The sequence below is a fragment of the Sminthopsis crassicaudata genome, chromosome 5 (assembly GCF_048593235.1).
Source record: "Sminthopsis crassicaudata isolate SCR6 chromosome 5, ASM4859323v1, whole genome shotgun sequence".
In the NCBI taxonomy this organism is placed as follows: domain Eukaryota; kingdom Metazoa; phylum Chordata; class Mammalia; order Dasyuromorphia; family Dasyuridae; genus Sminthopsis; species Sminthopsis crassicaudata.
In genome coordinates this window covers 270,351,247-270,369,522 of record NC_133621.1, presented here as the reverse complement: position 1 = coordinate 270,369,522, position 18,276 = coordinate 270,351,247, and the positions used below count along the sequence as shown (strand labels likewise).

The 18,276-nt window shown below is 35.2% G+C and overlaps 1 long non-coding RNA gene across 1 annotated transcript in view; it reads right to left on the bottom strand.

Moving 5' to 3' along the window:
- LOC141544639 (uncharacterized) overlaps window positions 1-18,060 on the bottom strand; it is a 92,386-nt gene extending 74,326 nt beyond the window's left edge. The window contains exon 1 of the long non-coding RNA XR_012482722.1: window positions 17,978-18,060. This is a non-coding gene — a long non-coding RNA (uncharacterized LOC141544639). The remainder of the gene's footprint in view (window positions 1-17,977) is intronic.
- Window positions 18,061-18,276: the final 216 nt, after the last annotated feature.

Here is an 18,276-nt window from a genome sequence, read left to right as displayed (position 1 = left end):
ATAAAAAGCTTTAATTAAAAAAAAAAAGAAGATAGGCAGAATAAAGTATGGATGCTTACAAGTAATGTAAACACTGTACTATGACAGAGAACCTATAATAGGAACATAAATTATTTTTTGTAAAAGAGATAGTGTGGGAAGTCACTGTTATTTCTTATTCAGTATAATACTATTTTGAAATATTTTAAGAAAGCATTTTGAAAAGTATTATTTAATATATATTATGTAATATAATCATGATAATTATAAGGATAATACCCTGAGTTATAATTTTATCATTACTTACAAGTTTAGCCATTTCTGTAGAGAAAATTGTATACTCCTGGCTGCAACACTATGTTTACCAGAGTTACCTCTCTGTAAAGAAAAAAAAAGAGTAAACTTGCAAAATGTAAGCATGAGGTTGTTTTCCTTTTTGAAGAAAATGTTATGAAAATATTTTATTATCTGAAGAACACTTAATTTCTAATTATTTGGAAATAATAATTTATCATCAGAAAACATTCTGGAGTGTTTTCATCAGTGGGCTGTATGCCCCTGGAAGTGTCCTGGAAAGAGCTGCACGACTTCTACATGTATCCAAATTTCAAAACATAAAAGTCAGTATTCCATCAGGACAATGTGAAAGTAAGATTATATTATGTAGATAGTGGGTTTTCTGTTAAAAAAAAAGAAAGAAAGAATAATGGTATCTAGGAGGTGAAGAAATAGGGGATGGGTCTTGGGAGCTGGAATAGAGTCTATGATCAGATGCATAATAGAGAAGAAATTGCATGAAGTCCGAGTACTACTCATAGAACCTATAAGTAATACCTGAACATGAAAAAAATATTATAGAAGGAGTATTGGAAAGAGAGAGAAGCATTCAGTGGGCATAGAGAACAGAAATAGCTATGTATAATGTAGAGTGACCAACTGACTCTGATTCTCACTCTGACAGCTCCTACACTGGAGCAGGCTCTTGACCCTCCCCCATCAACTTCAGGGAGGAGGAGGAGTGGGAAGAGCAGTGATACCACCAGCACCTCCCCCCCAGAAACCCCCTCCCCATGACTCCATTGCAAAAGACATACTTAAAGCCAAAGAGGAAAGGCAGAATACAGCTGATTTAAGAACAGAAACTTATCCTCTGATAACAGCTTAACTCTTCAGGAAGATATACTCCTTTCAATCTAGAAATTATCAAAGATCTGAAAAAGGCTTGCACAAATTTTTATGGGTCTACATCATCTTTTGTTAAGATGTTATCAGATAATTTGGTTCATGAAATTTTAATCCCTAGTGATTGGAAGTCTATAGCAAGGACATGTTTAGAACCTGGACAAAACTTGTCTGTCTTTCTGAGTATAGTGAACTCTGTAGGATACAAGCCTAAGAAATAGGCAAACTGGAGTTAATATACCTGTGTAGATCCTTATGCAAATGCTTCAGCACAGATAAATTACTCCATAGCATCATATGAGTAAATTGCTTCTGCTGCTATCAAACCTGGGGCACCTTCCCAGGAAGGCAAGATAGGGAGGAAGCCTTCATGAAAATAGAGCAAGGTCCAAATAAACCCTTTGCTGAGTTCATTGGACATCTGCAGACAGCTGTCATACAAACTGTTGGTGAAAATGCAGCAACAGAAATTTTGATAAGACAACTTGCTAAAGAAAATGCTAATGAAGTTTGTAGAAGAATTATATTAGGACTAGGGACTGGAAAGGATATGTTTAGAACCTGGTCAAAACTTGTTGTGGCTTTCTGAATTTAGTGAGCTCTATGGGATACAAGCCCAACAAAATAGTCAAAGTGGAGTTAATACTTCAATCACCTGTGACCTACTAACAGGTGTAGGTTCTTATGCAGAAGCTTCAGTACAGATTAATTACTCCAAAGCAGCATTTGAGCAAATTGCTGCTGCTGCTATCAAAGCATGGAATTCTCTCCCCAATAAAAGTAACAAAGGCAAGGCCTTCACAAAAATTGTACAAGGATCAAATGAACCCTTTGCTGATTTTGTGGGACGTTTGCAGACAGCTGTCATATGAACTAATGGTGAAAATACAGTAACAGACACTTTGGTAAGTCAACTTGTTAAAGAAAATGCCAATGAAGTGTGTAGAAGGATTATACTAGGAATACACAAGGATGCTCCTTTAGAGGAGATCATAAGACACAGTGCTACAGTTGGCACAAACACCTTTTATAGCCAGGCTATGATGCAGACTTCCCAAGATCCCAACATGGGAAGACAGGGTCCCTTTTGGCAAGGGACTTCCAAAGAGATCGTCAATGCTTTCAATGTGGTAAAGTAGGACATCTGAAAACTCAATGTTGACATAAAGACAGAGAAGACAGGGTGAGAGAACAAGACCCCAAACCCCATGTCCAAAATGCAACAAAAGCTTCCACTGGGCATCAGAATGTAGATTGATTCAGGGAAATGAGATGAAGGGCCAGCTCCCAGTCCCAAGGCAAAAAACACTTGGGGCATGCTGGCAGCCGATGCTACACCAAGAGTGTCTTTAAAATTTCAGTACTTAGACATGACCAAGACCAAGAAGCTATCTGATGGGAGAAAGGGATTACAAATGGAGAGAATAGAGTTGTACACAGCTGGCACTACTGAGATATCCCCTGGAGAGGTGAAATCTGTTCCTCCCCAGCCTATGGATCTCTTGCCTCCAGGCACAGTAAGCTTGACTCCCGAGAGTACTTAGTATCCATCCATACATTGATGTGGGAAACTGGGGAATGTGTAGATAATATCCCAGTCACTAATACAGGTAGACAATGTATGATTTATCAACCAGGAGAAGTAGTAGCATCAGGTTTACTGATACAGACTCCTAATAGGCAATCTGGAGATAGATGCCCAGATTTTAACTCTAAACAGCTCATTATTTATAAATGGCATACCATTAGAAGGGTTGGTAGACACAGGCGCAGATTGCATAGTCATTAGAGGTCCCAATTAGCCAAAAATTAATATGTCTGGTGTTGGAGGAACAATAGCAGCTGAAGTTAGTGCTACCCTTTGAGATGGATATTTGAAGATGAAACAGGAATTTTTCTTCTTTTAAATTTGAAAAATCCCCCATCAATTTGTGAAGAAGAGACATCTTACAACAGTTAGAATTAAAATGAGTACTTTGGGGTTTTTAGGCAGGGTTGCTGTTGAAGGCCTGCCAACACTTTCACCTGTTCTTATTCAATGGAAAACTACTACACCAGTGTGCTTAGAACAGTGCTCCTTAGCTAGCAATAAAATGCAGGCCTTATTAGATACAGTACAGGAACAACTTGAACAAGAACACTTATAACCTTCTCTAAGTCCTTGGAACTCCCCTGTATTTGTTGCAAGAAATAAATCTGAAAAATGGAAGATGTTGACTGATTTAAGAAAAGTAAATGTACATTAGAAACTATGAGAATTCTTCAGCCGGGCCTTCCATCTCCTACTCAATTGCCTAGAGAATGTCCTCTTTGGGTTAGAGACATTAAGGATTGTTTCTATTCTATGCCTCTAGATAAGGAGGATATGAAAAGATTTGTCTTTTCAGTGCCCAGTGTAAACTAAGCTGAGCCTTATAAAAGATGGGAATGGACAGTTTTGCCACAGGGAATGAAAAAGCTTTACTATGTGTCAAATGTATGAGGCTGCTGCTCTTATTATTATATTACATGGATGTTATATTGTGATGTGCACCTGAGGAGCAAATGTTAGAAGCATGTCTGCAAAAGACTATAAAAGACCAAGGAACTACAAATTGCATATAGCTCCAGAAAAAAATTCAAAGACATGCTACTTTTCAATATTTAGAATATGAAGTATACCCTAAGGTATTTACTTTCCTTAAGAACAGAGAAGCTAAACACCTTAAATGACTTTCAGAAATTGATAGAGACATCCAATGGATGTGTCCAGTGTTAGGCTTGACTACCTATCATTTGCAACAATTGTATGACATTTTAAGGGGAGACAGTGCTTTAAGCCCATCACACCAGCTTACAAAAGAAGCTCAAGAGGCTTTGAGAGAAGTTGAATTGGCTTTATTCAATGCACAATTATACCAATGCATACATTAATATATGCTGTGAAACCATCTCAGACTGGAAAATTTTACTGGCCACAGCTCCAAATTTTACACATATGTCTCCATTAACAATAACCTAGTTATTACATAATTGCCAGTGGATTTTTGAAGAAAAAATTTCTAAGGTTTGCCTTTTCAGTGCCCACTGTTAACTTAGCTAAGCTTTATAAAAGATATGAATGGACAGTTTTGCAACAGGGAATGAAAAATTGCCCTACTATGTGTCAAATGTATGTTGCTGCTGCTCTTACTGTCAAGCATTTCCAAAAGTAATGTTATTACATTACACGGATTGAGATAAGCACCTGAGGAGCAAATGTTAGAAGCATACCTACAAAAGACCATAAAAACACTAAGGAAGTACAAATTATATATATATATATATATATATATATATATATCTCCAGAAAAAGTTTGAAGATACATACACACTCCTTTTCAATATTTAGGATATGAAGTATATCCTAAAGTGCTTACAGTACAAAAATTTTCCTTAAGAACAGAGAAGCTAAACACCTTAAATTACTTTCAGAAACTGATAGGTGATATCCAATGGATACATCCAGTGTTAGGCTTAATTACCTATCAATTACTATCAACACTTATATGACATTTTAAGAGAAGGTAGTGCTTTAAACCCACCATGCCACCATAAAAAAGAAGCTCAAGAGGCTTTGAGAGAACTTGAACTGGCCATCTAAATGTGGCTGAGCCACTCAAAAAACCTTGGAAATATCAGTTTTTGCTACAAAAGAAGCACCCACAGCAGTCCATCAAGGAGATAGTGATAGAGTAGGTGAACTTCCCGGCACAACCAGAACAAAGCCTTACTCCTGACCCAGTACTTGTAGCCAGAATTTTATTAAAGGCCATTAAGTGAGCAGTATAATTATCTGGGATAAGACCTGACAAGATATACACCTTTTATACTTACTGCAACAATTAATGTATGCTGTGAAACCATCCCAGAGTGCCAAATTTTATTGGCCACAGCTCCACATTTTACACACGGGTCTCCATTAAAGATAACCAGACTATTACATAACTGGAGATGGATTCTTGAAGAAAAGGTTTCTAAAATTCCTCTTAAAGGATCAACTATCTTTACAGATGCATCCAAACATAATATTTGTGCTGTATATTCTCGTGACAAGTATAAAGAGAATAGTCAGAACTCCTTTTCAGTCCACTCAGCAGAATGAATTTTATGTATGCAATCATTCTAGCTCTTTCTTATTATGCAGGAGATATTAATATAATATCTGATTCAGTCTATTCAGTAGGTATAAAATGTGTAGCCTCTAATATATATCAGATCTAATATATATCAGGAACTTCAAGAGCAAGTGAGAAAGCATCCAGATAAGATTTATATCTTTCATGTCCACTCTCATAGTGGAATTCCAGGTCCTATTTTTGATGGTAATTGAAAGGCAGATTATGATGGTCAATACTCCTTTATTTCAAGAAACCCCAAAATTTAATTCTACACATAATCAGGCTGCTCAAGCATTACATTTGCAATTTGAGATAACGAAAGAAGCTAAGAGCATAGTAAAAGCCTGTACAGCTTGCCTTCCTTTCCAGGCTCCTACACTCCCTCCAGGGAAGAACCCTTGTGATTTGAGGCCAAATGAAATTTGGCAAATGGATGTGACCCATTATAAATCTTTTGGTCATCTGTCATTTATCCATGTTGTGGTAGATACCTTTTCATTTTCCATTTTATGGGAGAGTTCAACCCCACTCACATTCACAGTTATGATTACCAGCTCTGTATTTTCTTCCATTCTATTTTCTCCATTGCATATACTTTCATTTTCTCTTTCCACAATCTTTAGTAGTGTTTTTGACACACCTTACCCATTACCTTATCTTCTATCACCATTCTTCCTCTTCTTAGTAGTATTTTTTAACCCACCCTGACCAGACCTTATTTTTTATTACTTCCCTTCTCTTTTTTCCCTCAGTTTTTCAGCCCTACCTTTTTCTGTCCTCTTTCTCCTCCTACTTCTTTGTAGGGTTAGGTAGATTTCTATTCCCAATTGAATGATTAAGTTATTATTTCTTAGAGCCAAAATTTCTGAGATCAAGCTTCAGACACTTTTCACATCCCTTCTTTTTTCGCTCTAATGTAATAGGTATTTTGTACTCTTCATGCGATCTCATTTATCCCATTTTACCTCCCCTTTCCTCTTCTTTCAGTACAGAACATTGTTCACCCCTTAATGTCTTTATCTTTGATATCATCATATCAAGAGTCCATCCACAATCATACCCTCCATCCATGTGATTCCCCCTTTTTCTTCCCCAGTAACAAATAGTTGCCAAGAGTTACAGACATCATTTTTCCATCTAGAGATTTAAACAGTTTAACCTTGAAATAACATATATTTCCCCTGTTTACCTTTTTGATTTTCTTGAGTTCTGTGTTTAAGGTTAAATTTTCTGTTTAGTTCTATTTAGTTCAATAGAAATGACTGAAAATCTCTTAATCCATTGAAAATCCATCCTCTCCCTTGAAAGATGATGCTCAGTCTCTCTGGATAGTTAATTCTTCATTGTAACCCCAGATACTTTGCCTTCTCTGGTATGGTTTTCCAGGCTTTTTGATCCTTTAGTGTAGAAACTGCTGGATCCTGATTAATCCTGATTGTTGCTCTATGATATCTGGATTATTTTTTGCCTGGCAGTTTGAAGTACTTTTCTTGAAATTATAGTATTGGAGTTTTGTAAGTTAAGTGGGGTATTCCTTGTGGGGTCTCTTTTTGAAGCTGTTGATTGAATGATTCTTTCAATGAGCATTTTCCCCTCTGTTTCTTCAATATTAAGGCTGCTTTCCTTGAGGATTTCTTGAAGAATAATATCCAATGTCTTTTTTTTTTTTTATTGTCATGGCCTTCAAGTAGACTAATAAATTTTAAAGGTCTCTTTTAGGTCTATTTTCCAGGCTGGCTTTTTTTTAAATGATGCATTTCACATTTTCTTTAATTTGTCTTTAATTTTTTTGACTGATTCTTCAATAGCTTCCATTTGCCACATACTAGTTTTTAATGTATGATTTTCTTCAGTTAGCTTTTGTATCTCTTTTTCCATTTTGTTAGTTATACTTTATAAGGTGGTGTTTTCTCCAGTAGGTATTTGCATTTAATTATATTTTTAAGGAATTTCCTTCCTTTTCTAAGCTGTTGACTCTCTCATGCCTTCCTCTCATTTCTTTTCTCATTTTGTGGTCTATCTCTCTTATTTCCTTTGTACAGTCTTTCATGAGTACTTCCGAGAAGCCTCTTTGGGTTTAAGACCAATTCATATCAGTCTTTGAGATTTCTTCATCCTCACCCAAGTTGTTGCTTTGGTCTTGTCTATCACCATAGTAGCTTTCAATGGTCAAGGTTCTTTTCTGTTTCTTGCTCACTTTTTCCTTTTTTTTTTTTTTTTTACTTTTATAATCAAGTTCTGCTCCTATGGTAAGGGATGCTGTCCCAAGCTTTCTGGACAGTGCTGAGGCTTGGCTTTGAGCACTGGTGAGTGTGTAAGGTGTAGCTCTTTTCTGAAAACACCCTGAATTTGCCTTCTGGTCTGGGACTGGAGGTTGCCTCACTGATATGCTCCTCTACTGAGCCAAGACCAAAGCTCTTATTTGCAAATTGGCTGTGATTAAGATCATCTCATCTGTTTTCTCAGAGTCTGTCTGAGCTGAGCTGAACCCTTTTTCATCCCATTAAGGTTGGCTTTTTATAAGTTTTTCCAATTTATCTCTAACTGGAACGTGGTTTCATTCCATCAGACTCTGGTCAGAGGCTTGGTTTCATGGGGTTTTTAAGGGAAATTGGGAAAGCTGGAACTGTTACTTGCTTCACTATGCCACCTCTGTGTAAGTACAAATTGAATATGAAAGGATAGTATCTTTTTAAAAAAATTATGAAGTTAAGGATTTTGAGAGGAATGTCCTGGGAGGAAGGAAAAGGGAGAAGTGGAATGGTGAAAATTATCTGTCATAAAAAAAGAGACAAGAGAAATCTTTTATATTGGAGGGGGAGAGGGAGAAAAAGAGGAGTGAGTAAGTGAACCTTACTGTCATCATAATTGGCTAAAAGGGTTAAAAACATACATACTCATGGGGTATAGAAATCTATCTTACCTTGCAGGAAAATAGAAGAATGGGAAATGCGGGGAAGGTTGTACAAAAGAGGGCATATCAGGGGAAGCAGTGGTCAATATGAAAATACTTTTGAGGAGGGACAGGGTGAAAGGAAAGAATAAATTGGAGAAGAAGAGTTAGCAATAATAATTGTAAAAAGAATTTCCAAGCAAGTTTCTCTGATTAGCCCTCATTTCTCAAATATAGAGGGAACTGAGTCAAATTTATAAAAAGTAGGATCCATGCCCCTATAGGTAAATGATCAAAATATATGATCTGCACACAAATGCCATACATTTATGCATATCCTTTGACCTAACAATACCACTTATAGGAATGAATATCAAAAGAGATTTTAAAAAATGGGAAATGGGATATAAGTACACAATATATTCATAGCATCTCTCTTCTCAGGGAAAAAAAAAAAGAAAACTGGGGGGATGCCTATCAATTAGGGAATGGCTTAAGAAACTGTGGTATATGTTATTGATGTGATATTGTTTTTTCTATGGGAAAAGATGAACAGTATGCTCTCAGAGGAAAAAAAATCAGGAAAGTCCTTCATGAACTGAAGCAAAATGAAATGTACTGCATACAAAGTAACAGCAATGTTCTGTAATGACCAATTGTCCATTACTTTGCTCTTCTAGTAGTAAAATCATCCCCAGCTACACTGAAGGACTTATGATGAAAAATCCTATCCAGTCCCAGAGAAGAAACTGATTGTTTCTTAATACAAATTGAATCATTCTCTGTTTCTCTCTCTCTATCTCTCTTTTCTTTACTTTTTCTTGAGGACTTTTATCTATGATTTCTTAATTATGGGTGGGGATAAGGGAAAAAATCTAGAACTCAAAAATTTTAAAAACAAATGTAAAAAAAAGTATACTCAATATTATTGGGGAACTATTAAGTAAATAAAATAAAAATTATAAATATATATTATATTTAACAAATTTGTTCATTTCTAATTTTTAAATCTGAAAAAAACAAACTCTCTCTCTATACACACACACACACACACACACACACACACACACACACACGAGTCTCCTGTAAATGTAATGTGTGCACACTCACAACCACAGATCAACTGATCAAAACTGATAGATAGGTAGATAGATGGATAGATAGATAGATAGATAGAAAGAACAATAAAACAGCAGGAGAACAGAGTTCTCATTCTTTTTTTTTTCTTTCTTTTTTTTTGTCCGCCTTTTATAGACTCTGTGTAAATCATTTATTCAAGCTTGGGAAATGAGTTTTAAATGTTTTCAAAATTTTGTAGTAGTCATACAGCTTTCTCTTCACACATACTAATGACAGAGAAAAAGTCATAGGAGTTAATGGGACCATAGTACAAAGAAGCAGGTAAAGAATATGTTTCTAGATTTTCAGTAGATATTTTTATACATGCTGAACTCCAATATGAACCTTAGAAAACTGCAATTTCCTTATTCAGGCACTTAAACATTAGAAGAGAGAACATTTTTTCCTAACATTAACTCCTAACATTTTATTCTGCTACTTGGATCATTTGAAATCTAAATGACCTGGGCCTGTAACAATAAATTCATCTCACATTAATAAGATTTTTTTTCAAAACAACTAATCCATTACCATGGGAGGAATATGATGACATGATGATGAAAGTAAGAAGCAGAAAGTTTAGATGATTACAGGAAATAGTTCATGTACTTTTAACTACCAGGCATTACAATATATGTCAGAAACAGCTGAGTTATGCAAACCTTTCCTTATAGAAGAAATGAAAACACAATGCACAAGAAAGTATTGCATTTTTAATATATCTTACTACTGCCTAAAAATGTCCTTTTCCAATAAATAAATTAGCACTATTAGTCAGTTCACAACTGATCCTCCCTTTTCCTTATTTTATTACTTTATAAAGTAGTATATTCCTAGCTATATACATAAATTTGTTGTGACAAGCATTTAAAGAGGAAAAAATGAAATTCTATTCATCAATAACTACTATTATATTTTAACCATACAGACAGCAACAACTACACCCAGAGAAGGAACACTGGGAAGTGAATGTAAATTGTTAGCACTACTGTCTATCTATCCAGGTTACTTACGCCTTCGGGAACTAATACTTAATGTGCAACAAGAAAATTGGATTTACACACATATATGGTATCTAGGTTATATTGTAACACATGTAAAATGTATGGGATTGCCTGTCATCTAGGGGAGGGAGTAGAGGGAGAGAGGGGATAATTTGGAAAAATGATTACAAAGGATAATGTTATAAAAAAAATTACTCATGCATATAAACTGTCAAAAATATTTATAAATAATAATTTAAAAATAAAATAAATATTTTAACCATACATAAAAATTATAAACAGTATTTTAAAATCCCTAATCCAACTTAGATAATAATTATCTCAATAATTGCCTTACAGATTTTGGAGGGAATGTGGGAAAACTGGAACACTAATACATTATTGGTGGAATCGTGAACAGATCCAATCATTCTGTAGAGCAATTTGGAACTACGTTGAAAGGGTTATCAAGATGGCATGACGGTATACTTAGAGAACCCCAAAGACTCTGCTAAAAAGCTATTAGAAATAATTCAGAATTTTAGCAAAGTTGCAGGATACAAAATAAATCCACATAACTCCTCAGCATTTTTATACATTACCAACACAATCCAACAGCAAGAGATACAAAGAGAAATTCCATTCAAAATAACTGTCAATAGTATAAAATATTTGGGAATATATCTACCAAAGGAAAGTCAGGAATTATATGAGCAAAATTACAAAACACTTGCCACAAAAATAAAGTCAGATTTAAATAATTGGAAAGACATTCAGTGCTTTTGGATAGGCCTAGCGAATATAATTAAGATGACAATACTCCCTAAACTAATCTATTTATTTAGTGCTATACCAATCAAACTCCCAAGAAACTATTTTAATGACCTAGAAAAAATAACAACAGAATCCATATGGAACAACAAAAGGTTGAGAATTTCAAGGGAAGTAATGAAAAAAAAATTAAGTGAAGGTGGTCTAGCTGTACCTGATCTAGAACTGTATTATAAAGCAACAGTCACCAAAACCATTTGATATTGGCTAAGAAATAGACTAGTTGATCAGTGGCATAGGTTAGGTTCACAGGGCAAGATAGCGAATAAAAATAGCTATCTAGTGTTTGATAAACGCAAAGATCTCAAATTTTGGGATAAGAATTCATTATTTGACAAAAACTGCTGGGAAAACTGGAAATTAGTATGGCAGAAACTAGGCATGGACCCGTTTTTAACACCAACTACTAAGATAAGATCAAAATGGGTCCAAGATTTAGGCATAAAGAACGAAATCATAAATAAATTGGAGGAACATGGGATGGTTTACCTCTCAGACTTGTGGAGGAGGAAGGAGTTTGTGTCCAAGGGAGAACTAGAGACTATTATTGATCACAAAATAGAAAAATTTGATTACACCAAATTAAAAAGTTTCTGCACAAACAAAACTAATGCAAACAAGATTAGAAGGGCAGTAACAAATTGGGAAAACATTTTTACAGTTAAAGGTAATGATAAAGGCCTCATCTCCAAAATATACAGAGAATTGACTTTAATTTATAAGAAATCAAGCCATTCTCCAAGTGATAAATGGTCAAAGGATATGAACAATTTTCAGATGATGAAATTAATACTATTTCCACTCATATGAAAGTGTTCCAAATCACTATTGATCAGAGAAATGCAAATTAAGATAACTCTGAGATATCATTACACACCTGTCAGATTGGCTAAGATGACAGAAACAAATAACAATGAATGTTGGAGGGGCTGTGGGAAAACTGGGACGCTGATGCATTGTTGGTGGAGTTGTGAAAGAATCCAACCATTCTGGAGAGCAATCTGGAATTATGCCCCAAAAGTTATCAAAATGTGCATACCCTTTCACCCAGCAGTGCCACTACTGGGCTTATATCCCAAGGAAATACTAAAGAAGGGAAAGAGACCTGTATGTGCCAAAATGTTTGTGGCAGCCCTTTTTATAGTGGCTAGAAACTGGAAAATGAATGGATGTCCATCAATTGGAGAATGGTTGGGTAAATTATGGTATATGAATGTTATAGAATATTATTGTTCTGTAAGAAATGACCATCTGGAGTTATACAGAGAGGCTTGGAGAGACGTATATCAACTGATGCTGAGTGAAACGAGTAGAACTAGGGGATCATTATACATTTCAACAATGATACTGTATGAGGATGTATTCCGATGGAAGTGGATATCTTCAACATAGAGAAGAGCTAATCCAGTTCCAATTGATCAATGATAGACAGAATCAGCTACACCCAGAAAAGGAACACTGGGAAATGAGTGTAAATTCTGAGCATTGTTTTGTTTTTGTTCTGTTTTGTTTTTTGTTTGTTTGTTTTGTTTTGTTTTGTTTTGTTTTGTTTTGTTTTGTTTTTCTTCCCAGATTATTTTTACCTTGCCAAACCAATTATTCCTTTGCAACAACAACAACAACAAAATTTGGTTCTTCACGTATATATTATACCTAGGATATACTATAAGATATTTAACATGTATGGGAATGCCTGCCATCTAGGGGAGGGGGTGGAGGGAAGGAGGGGAAAAACTTGGAACAGAAGGGAGTACAAGGGATAATGTTGTAAAAAAATTTACTATGCATATGTACTGTCAAAGAAAATGTTATAGTTATAGAAATTAATAAAAAAGTTATATATATATAAAAGAAAGGGTTATGAAGCTGTGCATAATGTTGATACAGAAATATTTCTACTGCGCTTATATTACAAAGAGATCTTGAAGGAGGGAAAGAGACCCACATGTGCAAAAAAGTTTGTGGCAGCCTCTTTTGTAGTGGCAAGAAACTGCAAACTGAATGGATTCCCATCAGTTGGAGAATGGCTGAATAAGTTACGGTACATGAATGTTATGAAATATTGTTCTATAAGAAACAATCAGAAGGATAATTTCAGAGAGTCCTGGAGAGATTTATATGAACTGATGCTAAATAAGCAGAGCAAAGAGATCATTGTACACAGGAACAACAAAATTATACAATGATCAGTTCTGACGGATGTGGCTCCTCTCAATAATGAGATGATTCAGGTCAGCTCTTGTAATGAAGAGAGCCATCTATACTTAGAGAGAAGACTGTGAACTTAATGTGGATCACACAATAGTATTTTCACTCTTTTTGTTGTTGTTTGCTTGTATTTCATTTTCTTTTTACTTTTTTTCCCTTTTTGATCTGATTTTTCTGTGCAGCAAGATAATTGTATAAATATGTATCCCTATATTAGATTTACATACATATTTTAACAGATTTAATATATATTAGATTACTTGCCATTTAGGAGAGGAAATGGGGGAAGGGGGAGAAATTGGAACACAAGGTTTTGCAAGAATCAATGATGAAAAATTATCATTGTTTATGTTTTGAAAATAAATAGCTTCAATATATATATATATACATATATATACATTAAAAGTTATCATTTAACTATTAATGACTATAATGTAGGTCTGTTCTTTCAACCAATTCTCAAACCTCTGTAGTACACTGACAAATTTGAGCTAAACAATTATTTTTATGAAGATAGAATTATCAAAGACTTTGTCAAAACTTAGGCAAATTTTGTCAATAATATTCCCTTTATCTACTAGTTTTTTTTAACACTGCTAATAAAAAGAAAATGACAAAAATAATAATAATCTCATTGGTCATGGGATTTCTGTGAAATTTATCAAGGAAGAATAAGTTATTCTATAAGACAGAAAGGTAGTACAATTGAAGAATGTGGCTAATTAGTGACTGACATTGTTAATACACAGTCATTAATAACATTTCCTGTGCAAGTAATATTACTAGATGACAGGAAAAGACAAGAATGAATGTTGGAGGGAATGTGGGAACACTGGGACATTAATATAATGTTGGTGGAGTTGTGAACAGATCCAGCCATTCTGGAGAGCAATTTGGAACTATGTTCAATAAGTTATCAAACTGTGCATACCTTTTGACCCAGCAGTGTTTCTATTGGGCCTATATCCCAAAGAGATTTTATAGGAAAGGGAACTACATGTGCAAAAATTTTTGTGGCAGCCCTTTTTGTAGTGACAATAAACTGGGAATTGGGTGGATGCCCATCAGTTGGAGAATGGTTGACTATGTTATGGTATATGAATGCTATGGAATATTATTGTTCTAAAAGAAATGATCAAGAGAGAGAATGATTTTAGAAAGGCCTGGAGAGATTTACATGAACTGATGCTAAATGAAATGAGCAGAACTAGGAGATCATTGTACATGACAACATCAATGTTATACGATAATCAATTATGATGACTCTTTCCAAAAACTAGATGACTGATGCCAGTTCCAATGATCTTCTAATGAAGAGAGCCATCTACACCCAGAGAGAGGACTGTAGGAACTGAATGTGGATTACAACATACCATTTTCACTCTTTTTGTTGTGGTTCACTTGCATTTTGTTTTCCTGCACATTTACTTTATTTTTTTTTATCTGATTTCTCTTGTGCACCAAGACAATTGTATAAATGTATTTATACATATTGGATTTAACATGTTTAAAATATACTGAATTGCTTGTCATCTAGGGGAAGGGATGGGGGGGGAAAGAGGAGAAAATCTGAAACAGAAGGCTATGCAAGGGTCAACACTGTCAAATGATCTGTACATATATTTTGAAAATAAAAATATTTTTTAAAAAAGGAACATTATACACAGCAACAAAAGATTATGTGATAACCAACTGTGATGAATGTGACTCTTTTCCACAATGAGGTGATTCAGGCCATTTCCAATAGACTTGTGAGGAAGAGAGGCATTTACATCCAGAAAGACTCTGTGGACTGAATGTGGATCACAGCATAGTACTTTCATTATGTTTTTTTTTCATTTTCTTTTATTCTTTCAGGGTTTTCCCTTTTTGATTTGATTTTTCTTGTGGAGCATGATAAATATGGACATATATATATGAAGTGTATATGTTCAACATATATTGGATTGCTTGTTGTCTAGGGAAGGAAGGTTGAAAAATCTGAAACACAAGGTTTTGCAAGGGTGAATGTTGACAAATATCTTTGCAAACATTTTGAAAATAAAGTTATTAATGTAAAGGATTCAAAAATAATGTCAAAGTCCCCACATTAAGTGCAATGGCTAGCTTCTTTCCCCTTGGCTGAAACTACAAAGATATTCAAGCTCCACAATTTTTTTTTCCTTTACCTACCACCCTTTCCCATGGTTCAGTTCTGAGTAAAGCCTAACTTTCAAATAGCAGGATCAAGCAATAAAATTTGTTAGCTATTAAAACACCTATCAATTCCCACTCACTTTTGCTTTACTACAATTTTCACAAAAAAGAGAAAATAAAAATGTTACCCCATACATTGGATTTTAGGACAAATTGCTTCTTCCCATGTAGAAAGCAATGATTAGCATAAGTGAATTATAGTGTATGTTTAAAAAAATAACTTTTAAGAATAACTAATAGGACTTTTAGGAATAACAAATACGATTTGTCAGAAGTTAATCTGCAAGGAGATCAAGAGGAAGTCTTGACAAATAATTCAGTTAGACAATTTATCTAATTAGCAGTTTCATATTTTTCATTAGCAAGCTGCAGTCAACCATTGTTTTGTTTATGAGTGTGACAGAGAGAGAGAGAGAGAGAGAGAGAGAGAGAGAGAGAGAGAGAGAGAGAGAGAGAGAGAGAGAGAGAGAGAGAGAGAGAGAGAGGAGGGGAGGGGGGAAGAGGGAGGCAAGAAGGAAGGGAAAGGGGTGAATTCTTCCTTTTGATCCAGCCAGTTGCTTTTGGCATTATTGACTACTTCACTAAACCCTACAACCTACAGCTTTAGTGGCCTTCTAGGACCTCATGAACTTTTAAGACTTACAAGGTCACCTTTGGCTAATCCAAATATCTGTAACTAAGCCATGAGGTTTTAAATAATGATTTGCTTCAATAGATGAAATATTATCAAATTTAATTTACTTATTCTTTATATACACTGATCCTCTTCCTAATAAGTATATTTCAAATTCAAGTATTTCTAAAAGTATACAATTCATGAACTCTCCACAAATTATACAAATATAATATGTATATAATAATGGATATATGTATATATAATACTGTGTATAATATTATTTGCTCCATAAGACACATAAAAGCTAAATATATTCAAGCTATTAGATCAAGAAGCCCAAGTATTAGGCCTTTAGAACTTGTATTTGAATCTTAGGTGGTAGATAATGAAATGTATTACATAACATCTCATGCCATTTAGAGAGAGTATTGAAGTTTTACAGGATATCATTAGGCATGGCAGATATAATATAGAACATCTATCCCTTGCGGAGGTATTGACAAGTCATGTCACAAAAATACCCAACAACATACAGACTGAGACCAAAAAACGTACAGAATCAGCTTACATTTTGGTTATTTGGACAAAAGGAGGAAAAGAGGGAAAAAGAAGGTGAGGGGAAAGGAAAGAAGGGATAGGAGAAGGAAATGCAGGAGCAATCAAAAGAGGGAGGAGAAGTTAGAAGAAAAGAAAAAAGAAGAGGGGGGTAAATGGGAGGAATGGAGAAGAAACAGAAGGGAGGAGGAAAAGAGGGAAAAAGGGGGACAGAAAAGATAAGGAGGAAGGTAAAGATGAGGAGGGTAAACTAGCAGCAGTTGTAGCAGTGGGTCATCAGGATGCATATACATTTCTGTATTCTAAAGTTCAATGGTCCTGGAACTGAAATAAGAAATCATATGAGCTTGTGATGAATGAATGAGAAGCAGGAGAGGAGAAAAAACAAACCAAACCAAACAAACCAAACCAAACCAAACCAAACCAAACCAAACCAAACCAAACCAAACCAAACCAAACAAAGAAACAAACCAAACCAAACAAACCAACCAAAACAAACCAAACCAAACTACACCAAAACAAACCAAACTAGACCAAACCAAACAAACCAACCAAAACAAACCAAACCAAACCAAACCAAACAAACCAAACCAAACCAAACCAAACCAAACCAAACCAAACCAAACAAACCAAACCAAACCAAACCAAACAAACCAACCAAAACAAACCAAACCAAACTACACCAAACCAAACCAAACCAAACCAAACCAACCAAAACAAACCAAACCAAACCAAACCAAACCAAACAAACCAAACCAAACCAAACCAAACCAAACCAAAACAAAACAAAACAAACAAAACAAAACAAAACAAACCAAACCAAACAAACAAACTAAACCAAACCAAACTAAACCAAAACCAAACAAACAAACCAAACCAAACCAAACAAACCAAAACAAACAAACCAAACCAAAACAAACAAACCAAACCAAAACAAACAAACCAAAACAAAACAAAACAAACTAAAACAAACCAAACCAAACCAAACAAACAAATCAAACCAAAACAAAACAAAAAACAAAAACTTGGTGGGAGGCTGGTGAAGAACAAAGGCAGATGGGTAATAGCCTGTACTGTTTCAGTTGGCAGAATTTTCTTTACGGATTGGGGATTAAATCCAAAATAAATCAAAATGTTTCTAGTTTCTACTTTACATTAGAATATCTTCAGTTTACAAAAGAAGAAATGGAGTCTCGGAGAGGAAATACTTTTCCCACATCACAAAGGTAAGCAACAGAGCGGGTCCCGAGATGTGAACAAAAGTCCTGGAGCTCACCCAATCTCGTGATCTGGAGCCTTGGACCGCTGGCACTGAAAGTCAAACGGAGCCAGCACTTGCGCACTCATCAGTGTATGACTCCAGCATTCGCGGGAGCCAGGGACCCGACAAAAGCACGTGCAGTTCAGTTCCCCTCATGCTGTTGCCAGGGTTACAATCGGGCGGAATCGGTTATAACTGCTGGGGCCTCACAGATCTCTAAACCTCCGTCTGCGGGTTATAGACATTTTCCGCTTCAATTCCCCTTCCGAGTAGGCTGAAGGCCCAGGAGAGGACTGCCCCCGGGACGTCTCATG